The sequence below is a fragment of the Lactuca serriola genome, chromosome 4, assembly GCF_051521515.1.
Source record: "Lactuca serriola cultivar US96UC23 chromosome 4, Lser_US96UC23_V15, whole genome shotgun sequence".
Lineage (NCBI taxonomy): Eukaryota > Viridiplantae > Streptophyta > Magnoliopsida > Asterales > Asteraceae > Lactuca > Lactuca serriola.
The window spans coordinates 154485993-154504683 of NC_136411.1; the positions used below are offsets into that span (position 1 = coordinate 154485993).

The 18691-nt window shown below is 39.8% G+C and overlaps 1 long non-coding RNA gene across 1 annotated transcript in view; it reads right to left on the reverse strand.

The window, feature by feature from the left end:
• The window catches only part of LOC145100401 (uncharacterized), a 106042-nt gene that overhangs the window by 33410 nt on the left and 53941 nt on the right, over window positions 1-18691 (reverse strand). The window lies entirely within an intron of this gene.

The window sequence follows — 18691 nt, forward strand, 5'->3', positions numbered from 1 at the left end:
ATTTGGAACTATTATACATAAGATCTACAACCAAGAAACTACCGTTGATTGATGAGCGAAAAGCAGATTAATCAACCGAACCCGAGCGTTCGGTTCATTTCGGTACATTAGTACAAGACCCGAACCCGAATGTTCGGTCTATTTCGCTTCTTACTTTGGAGTTTGAGAGGTAATGTTTGGTACTGACTCCGACTCCATCATACCTAGCCCTTGTAGAATTTTGTTGAACGATGCTTCAGGAAGAGCTTTGGTGAAGATGTCAGCCAGTTGATCAGTGGTTCGAACAAAATGAATTTCGACGTTCCCATCTTCCACATGATCCTTGATGAAGTGATACCTCAGTGCTATGTGCTTAGTCTTCGAGTGTTGCACTGGGTTATGACAGATCCTAATTGCACTTTCTGAGTCGCAATATAGTGGGATCTTTTTCATATTGAGTCCATAATTCCGGAGTTGACTTTGGATCCAAATCACCTGAGAAGTACAAGAGGCGGCTGCGATGTATTCTGCTTCAGTAGTAGACAGAGATACACAGGTCTGTTTCTTTGATTGCTAACTAACCAACTTCCCGTCTATGAATTGGCAGCCTCCCGTGGTGCTTTTCCTGTCTAGTCCACAACCTCCAAGGTCTGCATCTGAGTAGGCTTGAACGAAGAAGCCTGAGTTGGATGGATACCATAGGCCTAAAAAGGTAGTTCGCTTGAGATAACGGAGTATGTTCTTCACTGCAAGCATATGAGGTTCACGTGGATTCGCCTGAAATCTAGCACAGTAACAAACAGAGAACATGATATCAGGCCTGCTAGCAGTAAGATACATCAGAGAACCGATCATCTGGCGATATAGCGTAATATCAACTGCTGGCTTATCCAATGATGGAGTAAGCTTGGTGTCGAACGCCATTGGAACTTTAACCTTTGAATCTCCCATCATGCCAAATTTTGTGAGAAGAGTCTTCGTGTAGGCTTCCTGATTAATAAAGATGCCTTCGTGTCCCTGTCTAATATTTAAACCAAGAAAAAGGTTAATTGGACCCATTGAGCTCATTTCAAATTTAGTCTCCATCAGCTTTCTGAATTCAGTTGTTAAGCCAGGATTCGTTGAGCCAAAGATGATATCATCGACATAAATTTGAACAATCATAAGGTGGTTACCTTCCTTCTTACGAAAGAAGGTTGGGTCAACCGAACCTTGTTTGAATTTTGACATCTTTAAAAATTTGGTTAGCATTTCATACCAGGCTCTCGGAGCTTGTTTCAGTCCATATACGGCTTTGTCCAAAATGTAACAGTGATTGGGGTACCTTTCATTGATGAATCCAGGAGGTTGCTCCACGTACACCGTTTCTTCAAGTTCTCCATTTAGAAATGTGCACTTGACATCCATTTGGTAGACCTCAAAGTTTTTGTGTGCAACATAGGCAAGAAATATTCTAACGGATTCCAGCCTAGCTACAGGAGCGAAAGTTTCTTCATAGTCGATTCCTTCCTCCTGACAGTATCCTTTCACCACCAGACGGGCTTTGTTTCGTATCACGTTGCCTTCCTTGTCCATCTTATTTCTGAAGACCCATTTGAGACTAACAACTGAGGCATCTTGAGGAGTTGGAATGAGATGCCAAACTTTATTCCTTTCAAATTCATTCAGTTCGTCTTGCATAGCTTGAACCCAATCGGAGTGATCAAGAGCAGTATTAACTGTCTTTGGTTCAACTTTTGAGACGAAGGAGTTAAACATACAGAATTCTACTTTTGAAAATAAGGAAGTTTGCTTTGCCTTTAGTTGTGATCGGGTCAAGACCTTTTCAGAGACATTACCGACAACCTGAGAAACAGGATGATCTCTGGTCCATTTGACAAGAGGAGGGTAATTTGGATCATAAGATGGATCCAATTCAGCGTTTACCATCTCTTCTAGTTCAGATTGACTGTCATCATCATAAAGCATATCGGCATTCTCCCCCTCAACAAATAAGGTTTCAAGTGTGTCTTGAGTTTCCGGAGCTACAGGGGTTTCGGGTGGTGTTGAGCTTTCAGGTGTTGACATACCTTCGAGTGTCGTCGCACTTTCGGGTACTGCTGTGCGTTCAAGAGTAGCTTGAGAACTGTTCTCCCCCTCAACATGTGAGCTCGGCTGTGATGACGAAGTTGTGTCCTCCCCCTCAACTGAAGTATCGTGTTGTGGAGGTTCGTTAGAACTTGATCCTCCTTCATTCATTCTCTTTGCAGTATCTTCAATGACTTGCTTTAGATGATCTACTTTGTTGTCTGCTGCACTAGCTTCCGAGAGAGTTGCCTTCTCTGGTTCATCGAATAACTCGACGAACTTCTGAAATAGGTTTGCGATTGAGGCTGTGACTTGGCCTGTGTGAGAAAAGATTTCTCCAACTGTGTCTTCGTTGGCCTTCATCCTTTTGACATAGCTATCATCAAAAGTCACATAATAAGTTTCTTCTATTTTCCTCGAGCGCTTGTTTAAAACCCTGTAGGCTTTAGAAGTGAGAGAATAGCCCAGAAATATCCCGTCATCGGCTTTGACATCGAACTTGTTACGATGTTCTTTAGAATTGAAGATGAAGCACCGTGAGCCGAATACATGGAAAAATTTGACATTTGGTTTCCTGTTGTTGATGATCTCATAAGGAGTGAGAGTGAATCGCTTATTGAGATAAGACCTGTTCTGCGTAAAACAAGCTGCAGCAATAGCATCAGCCCAAAAATATAAAGGTAAAGAAGCAAAACTTAGCATGCTTCGAGTCGCCTCACACAAAGATCGGTTTCGTCTTTGAACAATCCCGTTTTGTTGAGGGGTGTAGGGAGCTGAGAAGTTGTGACTGGTTCCTTTGTCGGCTAAGAATTCTTCGAGTTCTTTATTTTTGAACTCCAGACCATTATCACTTCTGATGTTGGGAACGACTTTCTTTAGCTGTACTTCAATCTACTTGATAAACATCTTCAGCTTGAGAGTCGCTTCAGATTTGTGCTACAAAAATAACACCCATGTAAAACGCGAGAAGTCATCAACGATGACAAGAATATACTTGCTACCGCCGATTCTTTCGATAGATGATGGACCACACAAGTCAATGTGAATTAACTCTAATGGTTCAACAACTTTAGTGTTTACAATCGATGGGTGACTTTGACGACTCTGCTTCCCCATTTCACACGCAGCACATAAATGTTCTCGATCGAATTTGAGCATTGGAAGACCTCGAACATGATCACCTGTGACAAGTTTGTTAATATCCTTGAAGTTGAGATGAGAGAGCCTTCGGTGCCACAACCAGCTTTCGTTAGATTGTGCTTTGGATAACAGGCAGATAGATGGATTCCCTTTGATGGGTTTGAGGTTCAGGGGAAACATTTCGCCTTTGCGCTCCGATTTGAGAATTACTCCTTTTGTTTTCTTTTCAATTATTTCCGAACCATCATCATCGAATGAGACCTTGAGATCAGTACCTCCAACAAGCTGAGATACACTGATAAGGTTGTGTTGTAGTCCTTCAACGTATGCGACCTTCCTAATCGTAAAATCACCATTTGTTATCATTCCATAGCCTTTTATTGTGCCGAATGAGTTGTTCCCGAACTTGACATTTCCACCGTTTGAAAGAGACCGAAATTCCCTCAGCTCTTCCTTCCTTCCTGTCATGTGACGCGAGCAGCCACTGTCAATGTAACATTCTTCGTCAAACTGCTCGTCACTGATAACCTGCAAAAATTAGACAGATTTAGGAACCCAAAGTTTCTTGGGTCCACGTGAGCTTTTCACAGGAACAGGAATAGTAAGAGAGATGTCAAAAAAGTATGTTCTTTTTATTAAAGTTGTTTCATCTTTCTTTTTAATGGTGAAAACCTTAATTTTATTGGGATTTGTTACAGTCGGTTTGGATTCAGGTTTGGGCATTGGGACATTGGAATGCTTTCGATCGGTTTTGACTGAGGAGACCTTCGATTTTCCTTTCAAATCTGTTGAAGATTTTGGATTTTGAGTATTAAGAGAATTGGATTTAGAATGAGGTTGAGAGGAATTAGAAGGATTAGAAGAGGTAGAACGAGAGTATTTAGACTGAGATGTTTTCTTGACTTGAGGTTCTACGTGACCCTTTTGTTTTTAATCATTAGTGGTACCGAACTTAGAACTTTGGTTGCTTTTGCTCTCAGATCCGAACTTATGCTTTCGGTAGCTTGTGTTTTCTGAACCGAACCTTTGCCTTCGGTTATCATAATTTTCAGAACCGAACGTGTCCTTTCGGTTGTTATGACCCTCAGAACCGAACCTCTCCCTTTGGTTGTAATTACTTTCTTGTGATCTAACAGTACTTTTCCCTGACTTTGAATTTCTGTCATGATAAGAGAAATGGGCGTTTTGAGATTGCCAAAACTGTTTTCGTTCTGAGAGATTCTTCTTGTATCTTAGATTCCTTTGTTGCTTCTGATTCTTCACTTGCTTCGGCTGTCAATGGATATTTGCTTTTTGCTTTTGCTTTTTGTCAGTCGATTCACTCTGAACTGATGAAGTTTCGCTTGAAGGAGTGACTTCTTTTGCAGGATCTTCTTTTTCTTCAGGAGCATCTTTTGTACCACTAGTACTTGGCATGTCAAAGTTATCGGTCTTGTTCAGAGGCTCTGGTACATATCTGCCTTTGGTTTTCCAGGACGTCCGTTCAGACAGTCCAACAGTTTCGTCAGCATTGTCGATAGGAGCAGACCAGAAGAACTCATCACAACAGTCAGCATTGTCTTCGTTCACAATGGCTGTGAGTTCAGATGTCTGATGTTCGGTTACACCTGTGACCTTATACACTTGATTTGGATTCGTCCTTATCTTTTGGTATACAACAGCCTTTTCTTCAAGGATCGGGAACTTTTGTTGGGACAAACGAACAAACTCCACAGAATTTTCTGAAATAAGATTTTTGTGGTTTTTGGATTCGCTCTTGACAAACTCAGAACAGTCAACTACATCCTCTACAGAAATTTCACTCATATCATCATCCTCATTAAGCTCAGATGCATTTTCAACATCAATTTTATTTTCTAAGCTCAAGTTGGCATTCAATGAGTCAAACTTTTGTATGGTTTCAGTCCTTAGTTTCAATTTATCATTTTCATCCAAAAGGTTTTTCAGCATGTCCTTATGGTCCTTGGACTTTTTGAAAGATTCGATTTTGTCTAGACCAGACATATAAGTTGGATTTACATCCTCAGACGAAACTACACTCTTCAGCGTCGATTTCATCCTCCTTAAACTCAAGGAACGGCAAAATCATGCGATGAAGTTTCTACCCTATTTCACAGTTTAAATGAAGTTGTGTGATATTAGTGTAAAGACGCTTAGCAATTAAACAAAAAACATTTCTCTGTTTTAAAAGTTTCAAATTGTCTCTTTGTAAATAAATGTTTTCGTCCTTGGATTTGATCAACTCCGACTCCTTCAGCTCGATCCACATCCTCCGTTCCTCACTTTTTGAAGATGCCCTGCTTAATTGGTCAGTTAGGTTAGAATTGGTGACCCGTGTTTGAGTTAAACTGCTGTCTAGATGCGAGATTCTTAAATTTACATTTTTTTAATTCTTTTTCATATGAGCTTTGTGGGACTTTGAATGAAACAAAAATAGATTGTACCTTCTTTATTAACTCATCAAGCTCGTTAAACTGCACGCTGAGAGGTTTTGCTGTGAAGCACAAGTCCTCTCGCTCCTTTGTGTCTTCATTCCCACCGTCTGTGTTGTATCCCCTCATTTGAGATACATCCGACACTATCAAGCACTTTCCACCGCTTCCTTCATCCTTCGCAACATAAGCCTTTCCATGAGATGGCTTCCTCACTTCATCATCCTCACAGTCGGTTGACCAGACTTCCACGCCACCGAACTCATCATTTGCTACCGAACCCTGCACAATTAAAGCATTCATTGAAGGGTTAGTGACAACTTTCTTTTTATTGATCTCTTCCAGCTTTTTCATTAACACAACTTCTTCATCTTTCTCCTCATCCTTTTCTGCTATTTTCTTGAGGACACAATCTTTGGCATAGTGGTTCTTTCCTCCACAATAGTAGCAGTTCACACCCGAATCCCCTTCAGCTTTCGGTTCTCTCTTTGGTTCTTCTGCTTTCGGTTCTTCCCTGACCTTTTCAGAACTATAACTTCCCTGCCAATTTCGGTTCTTATTGGTAGGGAACCTTTTCTTGATGAACCTCTTTGGGTTTGACACCATCATTGCATAGTCTTCAGAGGTAAGGTCATAATCCTCTAAGTTAAGGTCTTCATCTTCCATCATAGCTTTGCTTTTGGACAGAAGGGCCAATGATCCCAAGCTTGAAACCACATTTTTCTCCTGCAATACAATCTTTTCTTGGGATTTCAAAATCCCTACCAGCTTTGCCAAAGAGTATGATTTGAATTGCTCATGTGCTTTAACAGTTGACACAACTGCTCTCCACTCGGATCTAAGACCGTTTAAAAACGTAACCTTTTGTTCAATCAACTTCCTTTCAATATCATGTTTAATCATCTTACTAAGAAGATGATTGAATCGATCGAACGTTTGAGTTACAGTTTCTTCAGGACTCTGCTTGAATTCACCAAACTCGGACAAAAGTAAGGTTTGAATGGAATGCTCGAGATCTTCATCTGTGGAATATAACTCTCGCAGCCTATCCCATATTTCTTTAGCAGTGCTGCACGAACTCACTAGCCTGAAAGTATCAGATTGAAGAGCGAATCTGATAAGTCTCAATGCTTTAATATTGCACTGAAATTTATCTTTTTCGTCTTGAGCAATATCTTTTACGTCTTTCAACAGATCATTATACTCTTTCTGAGTTTTAATGATTCTTGATGTTGCTGAATGAGCGAATGGTCCAGACACGATTGCTTCCCAAATAAGATATCCGTTGTCCTCAGATCCAACGACATAATCTTCAAAGTGATGTGCCCAGACTTCGTAATCCTGGGTGTAAAGGATGGGAATCTTCGTCGTTGATCCGATGATGTTTGAGATGTTAATTGGATTTGACTGAGACTCGTCCATGCTTGATCAAATAACCTGTTTAAAAGATCAGACTTGTAATATATTAAATTAGGGCAACACGAATAAATGTTGAGTTACGTCAATTATGGGATGACGGCTCAATAAATATTAGTTAATGCGGAATAACCCTAATCACAACCTTTTTCACAGAAAATATGTGTATGAATTACACAGCCTCCTGCTCTGATACCAATTGATAAGTTATATAACAAACTTGAAGATCGATTAGATCTTTGTAATAGGTATTACGATGAACATAAAACAATAAATAAGACAAGTATGGATCAAAATATGTCGAATGATTAGATCAAACAATCCTCAGCAGAGCTCGACTAAGAACTTCCGCTGTAGAGGATTTAGGGTTACAAGAACGATAATAAATAAACTTCTGAATAATGCACTGATCGTTCTATTCTATCATTTCTCTTTTTTTTTTTTAAGATGCATGCAAGCACCTATATTTATATTCAACCCTACTAAACTCACGGATGGACAGGCCCATACCGGAGATACAAAAATGGACTAGCTAACGAGCCCAATAGACGCAACACTAAATACAAAACACGACCCAACAATCTCCCCCTTTGCGTCAAATTGGAGCGAGACTACTTCTTCTTCGGGCCAGCAGCGGGAGACTAAAACACACTACATATACTGGCCAAAGCTAGGGTTTTCAAACAGAACCAATTATGCAATGAATTCAAATACAAAATACTTATACTTCATGATTAGATTTAGCTAGTCACATGAGGTAGTATTTTCGCATATCACTACAGTTTTCAGTAACGAACATTCATGGTTTTATACGGAATCGATAACGCTAGATTTTCACTAAAGAAAATATCGGATTTTCTTGGAAACATACAGATATTCATGGTTTACTACAGAACTGATAACACTACATTTTCACTAAAGAAAATATTGGATTTTCTTAAAACAATACAAACATTTCCGCTAGCTCATCAACGAGTTTTCATTACAAACTACCGCTTATGAACTCACCAGCTTTATGCTGATATATTTTCAAAACTGCTTGTATTCTCAGGGAATTAGTAAACAGGTACTTCCAGGAGTTCGGAGAAGACGAGGAATTAGAGTCGCGTCTGCCTATTTACTTTTACTCGGAATAAAAACTATGTATTAAACAATGTAAACCTTTTCACATATGTATTCAATGTCTGGTTGTGTTTACTATGCTTGCTATGATACAATTGTTGTGCTACTATGCATGGCGTCCTCCACCCCCAAACGTTTCCGCCGTTCCGGTTTGGGGGTGTGACACAAACCCTTGTCCAACTTTTCAAGGCCCGACGCCTTTGTGGGTGGAAAGTCTGGAGACATTGAGTCAGGAACAGGGACAGCCCTTTCCATACAATGGAGACCGAAACTTCTATAACCTGAGCGAGGGAGGCTCAGCGGACAGAGTCCTGCCTATTCTGGTCCGTAGGGTTGCTCATAATGAGATTCAGGGTAGGACAACCCTCAATCGAATCGTGGAAGTTGACGCCAATTCAGGAGTCAATACTGTCTATATTCATCGGCTGGAAGATGCTCGTGAGAGAGCTGAAAGAGACAATGAGTCTCTACTTCAAGCACTAGCTGAGACTAGGGCTGAAGTCATAGAACATCGCGTGCGCCAGCGAGTGTATGAGCGACGCCTTCTTGACATGGAGCGATAGCTGGCTGACTTAAGGGTTCACCCAAGGGGTTCCCGTCGCCAGTAGAGAATGCTCTGCTCAAATTTCCTTTTGCCTAGGTATTAGCCTTCTTGTCTATGCTCTATATAGCACTCCCCCCCCTGTAATTTTCTATTATTTTAAGACCTTGAACTTTCGGTCGATAGGTCTTTATTCTGTGAAAATTTTCCTATCTTGGTTTGATGTAAGACCTACTTCTAGGTCATTTTTCCCAAACTTGTTACATCTTTAATACCAGTATTATTGACAAATATCTAATCAAATGGAATTTATTATCCAAATGCTCTCATCTTTCTAAGTACTGGATCTACATTCAATCATACTCTTATTTATGTTGTTGGACTATGGAGAGTTAGTTCATGTATCACTCACATCATTTTCTCTACCAAACTCTTAACCATATCTTTATCCTTGTAATCTTATAGTTACAAGATGCCTCCGCGTCGATCAGCGAGACGCACTACTCCGATAACTCCGAATCAAACTCCAACTCCTCCTCCTTAATACAACCCAACAACTATCCAAGCTGCTGTGAATGCGGTTGTTATGGCAGCTCCAACACAATTCACCTTAACTGGTACTAGTGGGAGTGGAACTAATATGCCTCCCACTAGGGGTGAGCATTTGGACCGGTGGACCGGACCGGACCGTTTTTTTGGACCCCCGGGTCGGTTCTCGGTTCTAAGATTTCTCGCCGGTCCGGTCCGGTTTTTACCGGGTTTAGAACCGGTTGGACATGATTAAGATTTTTGTGACGTTTTTTAAACGCGTATAACTCATTCGTTTTAAGTCGGATTGACCTGCGGTTTTTTCCAACATTTGGTTTACAATTTGTAGATGAATTTAGACTATAATTTTGTTTATTTTGGTATTATATTCACCGTGTTACAATCCTTCAAAGTAGAGCTATCAAAGCTGAAAAAATTCAGCTTTTTAGCAACATTTTGTAAGCTGTGACGTTTTTTAAACACCCATAACTCATTCGTTTTAAGTCAGATTGACCTATGATTTTTTCCAACATTTCGTTTACAGTTTGTAGATGAGTTTAGACTATAATTTTGTTTATTTTGGTATTATATTCACTGAGCTACAATCCTTTAAAGTAGAGTTATCAAAGTTGAAAAAATTCAGCTTTTTAGCAAGATTTTATAATCTGTGACGTTTTTTAAACACCCATAACTCATTCGTTTTAAGTCGGATTGACCTACGGTTTTTTCCAACATTTAGTTTACAATTTCTAGATAAATTTATACTATAATTTTGTTTATTTTGGTATTATATTCACTGAGCTACAATCCTTTAAAGTAGAGTTATCAAAGTTGAAAAAATTCAGCTTTTTAGCAAGATTTTATAATCTGTGATGTTTTTTAAACACCCATAACTCATTCGTTTTAAGTCGGATTGACCTACGGTTTTTTCCAACATTTAGTTTACAATTTCTAGATAAATTTATACTATAATTTTGTTTATTTTGGTATTATATTCATTGAGTTACAATCCTTCAAAGTAGAGCTATCAAAGTTGAAAAAATTCAGCTTTTTAGCAAGATTTTATAATCTGTGATGTTTTTTAAACACCCATAACTCATTCGTTTTAAGTCGGATTGACCTACGGTTTTTTCCAACATTTAGTTTACAATTTCTAGATAAATTTATACTATAATTTTGTTTATTTTGGTATTATATTCATTGAGTTACAATCCTTCAAAGTAGAGCTATCAAAGTTGAAAAAATTCAGCTTTTTAGCAAGATTTTATAATCTGTGATGTTTTTTAAACACCCATAACTCATTCGTTTTAAGTCGGATTGACCTACGGTTTTTTCCAACATTTAGTTTACAATTTCTAGATAAATTTATACTATAATTTTGTTTATTTTGGTATTATATTCATTGAGTTACAATCCTTCAAAGTAGAGCTATCAAAGTTGAAAAAATTCAGCTTTTTAGCAAGATTTTATAATCTGTGACGTTTTTTAAACACCCATAACTCATTCGTTTTAAGTCGGATTGACCTACGGTTTTTTCCAACATTTAGTTTACAATTTCTAGATAAATTTATACTATAATTTTGTTTATTTTGGTATTATATTCATTGAGTTACAATCCTTCAAAGTAGAGCTATCAAAGCTGAAATATTTCAGCTTTTTAGTATTATTTTATACTATAATTCCGAGTCCGCGTTTAGCACTTGTGGTAGAGTTGTAAGTAAGTATCAAACTAGTTTATCGACATTGATAGTTGAAGCTTTGTTATGCACCCAAGATTGGGTGATAAAGTTTACAAATCTGATAGTTGACAACGTTGGTGACATCTTAAACGATGATGATATAGCTTTGAGTAAAAAAAAATTACAATCTTTATTCTTTTTTTATACAATTATTACTTTTTATTAAATACTAACAACATTTTCATTTGTGTTTATGTAGAGATTGCACAAGCTTTAAAAATGTTACATATGGATGACAATGATATGGGGAAGAGGCCAATGGAAGATTAGATTATGAGTTTATGAAATTTGTTAGTTTGATTGATTTTAAAGTTTAAACTATGATTTTTGTTGTTACGGTAATACTTTTGTATGTTTGTCTTAAAATTGTTTAACTTTTGTTGGTGAACTTGATTTATATGTTAGTTGCTTTTATTTGGAAAATTAATTTTTGCAAATTGCAAGTTATAATATTATACATCAATGTAGATTAGTTAGGCATGAAACGGAAACATATTAATTTTGCAAGTTATAATATTATACATCAATGTAGATTACTTATTATACTCTATGCAATTAAAGTTGTACCGGTCCAAACGGGTCCAAAAACCAGAAAACCCGGACATGGACCCGGACACGGACACGACTCATCCGGTCCGGTCCATGGTCCACAAAATTCTCCATAACCGGTCCGGTCCAAGAGCCGGTCCGGTCTGGTTCAGTCCGGGCCGGTCCAAATGCTCACCCCTACCTCCCACTGTTGTTGAAGCTCCAGTGCACTCTAGAGAGTGCTCGTACAAGGACTTCACCAGCTGCAAACCCAGGACCTTCAATAGAACTGGCGGAATCATTGCCCTCTCGCAATGGTTCGAGAAGATGGAGTCGATCTTTGAGATCTACTCCTGTCCGGAAGGGAGCAAAGTCAAATTTGCCGCCTGCACCTTCGCGGACCGAGCTCTGACGTGGTGCAATAGCCATGTCAAGTCACTATCTCTCATAGTGGCAAATTCTATAGGCTGGGAAGCTTTGAAGGAGCTCATGATTGAAGAGTGCTGCCTGAGGGGCGAAGTTCAAAAACTGGAGCAGGAGCTTTGGAGCCTAACCATGAAGGGCTCCGACATAGTGTCCTACACTGCCAGATTCAATGATCTGGTAGCGTTATGTCTAGGAATGGTCCCTTCTGAAGCAAAGAAAGTAGAGAGGTATATCTGGGGGTTGGTGCCTCCATTCCAGGGGAATGTACTAGCTTCAAACCCCGCTACCTTCGATAGTGCCAAGTGATTGGCACAACGGCTCATTGACCATGGAGTCCGTACCCCGTCGACAACAACAACCCTAACCATCTCAGAACCCTCCAAAGCCGCTGATAACAAGCGGAAATTCTGGGATGACAAGAAGAAGAATGTTGCACAGAAAGCTACCAAAAAGCAGCAGGTCGTAGCGGTTCATGTTGCGATAGCACCTGCCGCTGTTGCACCGGTGAAGCGGTACGCGAGAAGTTTGCCAAAGTGTAACAAATGTAGTTTCCACCACACTGGCCCCTGCCGGGAAATGCAGTGCTCTAACTGCAATAGGAAGGGGGACACTACCCGTTTCTGCAAATCTCCGACAAGGTCAATCAACCAAGTCCCCGACGTTGGTGTGGGCCAGGCTTGCTACGGTTGTGGCGAGGTGGGACACTATAAAAGAAACCGCCAGAAGGCAGGGAATGTCGGTGGAGTAGGAAGGGTTTTGGCTATAGGCCACTAGGAAGCAGTTGTTGACCCCACAATGGTCACTGGTACGTTTCTCCTCAATAACTCTTATGCATGCATTCTGTTTGATAGTGGAGCGGAGCGGAGTTTTGTGAACCAAAAATTTGCTCACTTACTTAAGCAAAAATCATGAGCACTTAAAGAACCGTTCACTGTAGAAATGGCTAATGGAAAGACTGAGAGTACTAGCAGTATATGCATAGGATGTACTCTAACTCTAGATAGCCATTCATTTTCAATCGACCTCATACCGGTCTCAATTAAAAGTTTCGACGTCATTATCGACATGGATCGGTTGAGTCTACAACGTGCCGACATCATGTGTTATGAAAAGGTTTTTCGCCTTAATTTGCCATCTGGCGAAACTCTAGTAGTCTATAGCGACAAACCCGACACGAACCTTCGTATCATCTCGAGTATTCAAGCCCATAAGTACTTGCGAAAGGAATGTCATGCATTCCTAGCTCACGTTGCCGATGTGAGCCAAGAGACGAAGGCCATAAAGAACATCCCAGTGGTACGCGATTTTCCCGACATCTTTCCAGAAGAACTCCCAGGAGTACCTCCGCAACGTCAATTCGAGTTCAGAATTGACTTAGTTCCAGGGGCTACCCCAGTAGCCAAATCGCCCTATCGCCTAGAACCAGCTGAGATGCAGGAACTATCCGGTCAAATTAACGAACTGCTCAGCAAGGGCTTTATTAGACCAAGCTTCTCACCCTGGAGAGCTCCGGTCTTGTTCGTGAAGAAGAAGCACAGATCGTTTCATATTTGCATCGACTACAGAGAACTAAACAAACTCACCGTTAAGAATCAATACCCTCTGCCTCGCATAGACGATTTGTTCAACCAACTTCAAGGGGCGAACTACTTTTCAAAGATAGATATAAGGTCCGAGTATCACCAATTACGAGTGTTAGAGGAAGATGTTCTGAAGACAGCCTTGCGAACTCGTTACGGACACTATGAGTTCGTAGTGATGCCATTCGGATTGACTAATGCGCCCACAATATTCATGGACTTAATGAATAGGGTATGCCGCCCTTACTTGGATCAGTTTGTCATTGTATTCTTTGAGGACACACTTATCTACTCTCGTAGCAAGGAAGAGCATAGTAAGCATCTATGTCAGATCTTGGAAACATTACGATCAGAGAAGCTCTACGCAAAGTTCTCTAAATGCGAGTTTTGGATTCAAAGAGTTGAATTCCTGGGTCACGTTGTTAGTGAAGAGGGAATTCATGTGGACCCTTCCAAAATCAAAGCCATCGAGAACTGGTCAGCACCGAAGACGCCTACCAAAATTCGCCAATTTCTAGGCCTCGCTAGCTATTATCGTAGGTTCATTCAGAACTTCTCTAGGATCGCGAACCGTTTACTACATTGACCCAAAAGGGCGTGGCATTTGACTGGGAAGAGAAACAAGAGAAAGCTTTCCAAACGCTGAAACAAGCCTTATGCACCGCACCGATACTATCCCTCCCCGAAGGGATAGAAGACTTCGTGGTCTATTGCGATGCATCCAATCAAGGGCTCAGTTGTATTCTGATGCAACGAGGTAAGGTCATCGCCTATGCCTCAAGACAACTGAAGACACACGAGGTCAACTACACCACACATGATCTTGAGTTAGGAACAATAGTGTTTGCTATGAAGATCTGGAGACACTACTTGTATGGTACGAAAAACACTATCTTTACAGACCACAAGAGCCTACAACATATATTCGACCAGAAGGAGATCAATATGAGACAACGACGGTGGGTTGAACTACTCAGTGACTACGAATGTGAAATTCGTTATCATCCGGGTAAAGCCAACGTAGTAGTTGACGCCCTAAGTCAGAAAGAATACTCTGGTCGTAGAGTCAAATCATTAACTATGACTATCCATTCACATCTATCCACACATATTAAGGAGGCGCAACTTGAAGCCTTAAAACCTGAAAATGTGGCGGGTGAATCCCTGAGAGGGATGGATATGAACTTGGAAGTCAAGGTTGGCGGAGCCTTATATTTCATGGATCGGATCTGGACACCGAAACATGGTGGTTTCAGAGACTTGGTCATGAACTAAGCGCACAACACTCGATAATCCATCCACCCAGGTTCAGATAAGATGTATCTGGATCTTAAAAAGTTATACTAGTGGCCTAACATGAAAGCAGAGATTGCTACCTTCGTGAGTAAATGTCTTACTTGCGCTGAGGTTAAGGTCGAATACCAGAAACCATCAGGTTTACTTCAACAACCGGAGATACCTGAATGGAAGTGGGAGCGGATCACGATGGACTTCATAACCAAGTTGCCCAAGACTACGGGTGGTCTCAAACCATTTGGGTGATCGCAGACAGGTTAACCAAGTCCGCATACTTCCTGCCTATCAAGGAAACTGACAAAATGGAGAAACTCACTAGAACATACATTAGGGAGATTGTACGACTGCATGGTGTTCCCATATCAAGGAAACGTAGTAGCTCACTAGATTCACTTCGAGGTTCTGGCAGTCACTACAAAGTTCCCTGGGAACTAGGCTGGACATGAGTACAGCCTACCATCCACAAACCGACAGACAAAGTGAGAGGACTATTCAAACTCTGGAAGATATGTTGCGAGCCTGTGTGATTGACTTTGGAAAGGCATGAGATATTCATCTACCCCTTGTCGAGTTCTCCTACAATAATAGTTATCACACGAGCATAAAGGTTGCTCCATTTGAAGCCCTTTATGGCCGTAAGTGCAGATCCCCTCTGTGTTGGGCTGAGGTGGTTGACACGCAGTTAGCTAAAGGACGAGTTCCTGACAGCACTCTCACAGGTCCAGAAATCATTCGAGAAATGACAAAGAAGATCGTTCAAATCCGTGAATGATTGAAAGCCTCTAGAGATCGACATAAAAGCTACGCAGACAAGAGAAGGAAACCTTTGGAATTCCAGGTTGGCGACCGTGTTCTATTGAAGGTCTCACCCTAGAAGGGCTTGATACGCTTCGGAAAGCGTGGAAAGCTAGATCCAAGATACATAGGGCCTTTCGAGATTCTTGCTAGAATCGGCCCTGTAGCTTATAAACTCAAACTACCTCGCAAACTCAGTAACATACATTCTACTTTCCACGTCTCAAACTTGAAAAAGTGCCTGTCCGACGAGACTCTTGTAATCCCACTCGACGAGATCGAGATCAACGAGAGCCTCAACTTCGTGGAAGAACCTGTAGAGATCATGGATCGAGAGGTCAAGCGAATGAAGCAAAACCGTATCCCGATAATGAAGGTTCGCTGGAATGCCAAGCGAGGACCGGAATTCACTTGGGAGCGCGAGAATCAAATGAAATTGAAATATCCTCAACTTTTCGCTTAGTTATTTGTAACTACTTAATTGCTTAAACTCTAATTTCAGGACGAAATCCTCTCTAACGGGGGGATGATGTGACAACCCGAAATTTCTATCTTGAATAGATGTTCAAATCAATCAAAGTTGGACTCAATTTGCTATCTTCTAGCATTTTTTAGAGTCAATTAGAGTGTTTTAAGCCTAGTACATCCAAGAAATGAGTGTTAGGAAGTATCTGCTTGAGTCCATTGTGCATCAAGCAAGCCATAAACTTCATCATGTGGAGTTTACGGCCACACCATGTGAGTTTACGGCCATAAACTCAAGGTGGCCATAAACTCATGTCCTTAAACATGATATTCCATCTATTTTCTTCATTATTCACCTTTACACCTCAAGAACCGACTTCTCTCTCAAGTATCATCCCGAACTTTCATCTTGATCTTCAATCTAGTAAGTAATCTTTCCATTTTCAAGTTTATATCCTTCCATATCTAGTTAAGATACATGATTTCATCCATGAAATCTATTCTTTTGGTTAGATCTTCAAGTGTTCTTCATTTCACTAAGAACACCAAGAACACACACTCGTGTTTTGGTCCAAAATCAACCTTCTTAGCTTCTATATCATAAGTATTACTTCCCTATACTCGATATCTAGTTGCAACACATGATAAACACCTTGAAATCATCCATTTCCTAAGAACAAGAGGTGCTTACGGCCAAGTGCATCTCCCTTGGCCGTAAACCCTAGTTAGAGGTGCATATGGACCATAACTCCTTCCTAAGGCTTGGATATGAGGCTAGAACACTTCCTTGTTGTTTGTAAGACCTTAAAACACCATTTAGCACAAATCATAATGAGTTTACGACCGTAAACTCATGAGGCTGTAAACTCTATGGCCGTGAACTCCTAAGACCATGAACTCCTTGGCCGTAAACACCATAGTGTGGCCATATACCCCTTAGATGCAACCCTTTGTACTTCTAACACTTTAATATAAGTGTTTCCTAAGTTCTAGGGTGTCTTTCTTTACATGATTAGTTGTTTATACACTAACTGTATACATATATGTGTCATTATATTGCCTAATAGGATCCGTGTATGTGCTCAAGTCTTCACTTGACACTTAGCATCCTATACCACTCTTTCATCCAAACCACTCACTACAGGTGAGTTCATACCCCTTAACTTACCTTTAAAATGATTTTAAATGCTTTTATTGGGGGGGGGGGGGATACAAGTTGAATCATTATAGTTATTATATCAATCACATGTGATTACTAACTATCAAACATATTGATTTACTATACTTTAAACTGTGTTATTAAGCAAACTACTTCAATTCGTTTTACAAACTTTTTATATGCAAAACTCCTTATTAAACTATTTTAAACTTATATATTGTCAAAATCATGTCTATATAGATATAGTTATATAAGTAGGATTGAAAGGACTTAGGACTGATAACTCGCCATATTTCTTGTTCCTTGTTTGGTTGTGGACTTAGGGTATTCGGTTGTTTGTCCGGCGGTCGTTTGAATCTTAGTTATATATTATGTGTATGTATATGGATATTAAAGTTCTACATTTAGTTCAATACCTTTGGGTAGCAAAGGTGTACGAACATGTTCATTTAGACAAACAACATTACTAGTAAACTATAATAGGTATAGTTTAGGAAGTTACTACTCACTATTACTAGAACAATGAAACATACTAGAGTCAGTTAATTCATGAGTCAATACAAACATATATTATGTGAAACAGAGAAAACATACTATGATGAGAAACAAAGAGAACATACTATTATGAGAAACAAAGAGAACATACACTACACTATACAAGAAAACATACACTACATTAGTACAGAGAGAACATACAATACACTAGAACATACTATACAAACACTAGAACACTATAACATTAATGTGAGCCACTACTTCATGACATGGCAAGCAATTGCTGTGTCGCGTTTTGCAACCACAGTCTCCTGGAGGGAGAGCGTGAGTTGGTGTATAGATCTATACGGGATTGACTATCCTACACCTTGCTGCTAGCTACAATGGGACCTACCGGTCTACGGGTGACTAATGTCATACCATTTCGATGCCGTAGAGCGTCGTGTTATACTAAGTCTATCAAGTATGGTTACAATCATATCACACTTTACCTTAATTAACAAACTGGTTTAAGGTAGTTAGTACATTGGTAGTTACATACAATACTACTGTATACTGTTGTTTTCCCATTGCATTCATATTGTGATCTTCTCACATAAACGGTAATGTAAACTATATTTTGGTAATGATAGTCATACTTGGGAAAGAATGAAAGATACACTTTTACAGACAACACAACACACAAAACATTTAGGCCTTGGTAGAAGGCTGCTATTTAGTAGAAAATATAGGATTTTCTAGGAGATATAAACATTTACATCGAACATATACAAACACTTTTATACAAGCAACGACACTAAACTACTTATGAACTCACCAGTTTTAATGATGATCTACGCTTTCAAAATAACTTGTATTCTCAGGTCATCAGTAGACAAGTACTGATGCCAGGTTTTGAGAAGAGGGAGCACGTTCAAGGCTCATTTCTTATTTTGATTCATATTTTTGGTGTCTTATAAACTATACAGAACACACTTGTATTA